Genomic DNA, 2,106 nt, shown 5'->3' on the forward strand with positions numbered 1-2,106 from the left:
GCGGTGGGGCAGGCGGTGGGCTCCGGGGGCAGGCGGTGGGCTCCGGGGACAGGCGACTTACATGGGCGGCTTCTCGGCTGGGCTTCTCGTCTCCGCTCGGCTGGGCTGCTGAACTTTCTGCACCTTTCTGCTCCAGCGCGCTCCCGAGAGGTTACAGCTCGTCTGCGCATGCGCAGAAGAGCTGTAGCGTCTAACACACTGAAGCGGCTCGCGCTGAGCAGAAGACCGGACTGCGCAAGCGCGTCTAAAAAAGCAAGCTGCCAGCGAATTTAGACGGAACCATGGAGACGAGGACGCTAGCAACGGAGCAGGTAAGTGGAATAACTTCTGTATGGCTCATATTTAATGCACGATGTACATTACAAAGTGCATTAATATGGCCATACGGAAGTGTATAACCCCACTTGGTTTCGCGAGACCACCCCTTTAAGGACAGAAATGTCCAAGAAGGTTGGGAAATATTGTGAAATGAGATTCTCAAAGCATAATCGTTACCAATCCCTGAAAGAAGGGAGAATGGGAAGCATTTAAAGAGACCCGGATGGATGAACACAGAACTTGTACACATGTTAAAGAGGGAGAAAAATATGTTTATCAAATGGAAAGAGGGGGGAATATCTAAAGAAGAATATAATGCGGTCTGCAGAAACTGTAGGGCAAGTTTCAGAAAAGCTAATGCTAATAATGAATTGAGGCTTGTAAGAGGGGCCAAAAGCAATAATAAGGGCTCATGTCCACGGGCAAAAGAAGAATTAAAATCCGCAGCAGATTTTAACTCTTCTCCTGCACGCGGATCCGCACCCCATAGGGATGCATTGACCACCCGCGGGGTAGATAAATACCCGCGGATCGTCAATAAAAGGGATTTTAAAAAAAATGGAGCATGAAAAAATCTGGACCATGCTCCATTTTCATGCGGGTCTCCCGCGGGGACGGCTCCCGCGGGCTTCTATTGAAGCCTATGGAAGCCGTCCGGATCCGCGGGAGACCTAAAATAGGAATTTAAAAGAATTTACTCATCCGGAGCGGGCGGGGAAGGTCTTCTCTTCCTCACGGCCGGATCTTTCTTGCTTTGGCTCGGCGGATGTGCCCGGCGCATGCGCGCGGCACGTCGAGTTCATCCGCCGGCCGAAAAAGAAGATCCGGCCGTGAGGAAGAGAAGACTTTCCCCGCCCGCTCCGGATGAGTAAATTCTTTTAAATTCCTATTTTCAGCGCTCATGTCCGCGGGGCAGGAGGGACCCGCTGCAGATTCTCCATGTAGAATCCGTAGCGGGCCTGATTTTCCCCGTGGACATGAGGCCTTAAGGATTTGGGGTCAAAAGCAAAAGAAAAGTCAAAGATGCTATTGGATGCTTACATGATGAAAACAATGAATTGGTTAAGAATGATGTTAAGAAGGACGAACTTTTAAATTCCTATTTTGTAGCTGTTTTCTCTCAGAAAGTTGATGCAACATCAACTGATCTTCCCTGTGCTATTGGGGGAATAAAGGAATACAGGCTATCTATAAACAGAGAGATGGCGAGGGAACACTTAGCTAACCTCCATGAATTCAAGTCTCAAGGTTCAGATGAATTACATCCCAGGACACTAAAGGAAGCAGCGGAGGTAATTGCTGAACCACTCACCATAATCTTTGAAAATTGCTGGAGAACAGGAGAAATCCCAGAAGATTGGAAAAGGGCAAATGTTGTCCCTATTTTCAAAAAAGGGAGGAAGGTGGATCCAGGAAACTACAGGCCTGTGAGTCTGACTTCTATACCGGGAAAGATCTTTAAACAAACTAATAAACAGCATGTATGCAAGTACTTGGATGAGAATGGAGTAATTAACCAGAGCCAGCATGGGTTTGTAACAAACAAGTCATGCCAGACTAATCTAATTTCCTTCTATGAAATGTAGTGGATATAGTATATCTTGACTTTAGTAAAACATTTGGCAAAGTATCTCATACCATACTTATCGAAAAAATGACCAAATCTGGGATTGACAAGGCAACTGTTAGGTGGATTCACAGTGATCATACTCAGAGAGTGATCATAAATGGCTGCACATCCAAGTGGAAGAATGTCTCAAATGGGGTACCAGAAGGCTCTTTCCTAGG

Source organism: Eleutherodactylus coqui, chromosome 3, assembly GCF_035609145.1.
Source record: "Eleutherodactylus coqui strain aEleCoq1 chromosome 3, aEleCoq1.hap1, whole genome shotgun sequence".
In the NCBI taxonomy this organism is placed as follows: domain Eukaryota; kingdom Metazoa; phylum Chordata; class Amphibia; order Anura; family Eleutherodactylidae; genus Eleutherodactylus; species Eleutherodactylus coqui.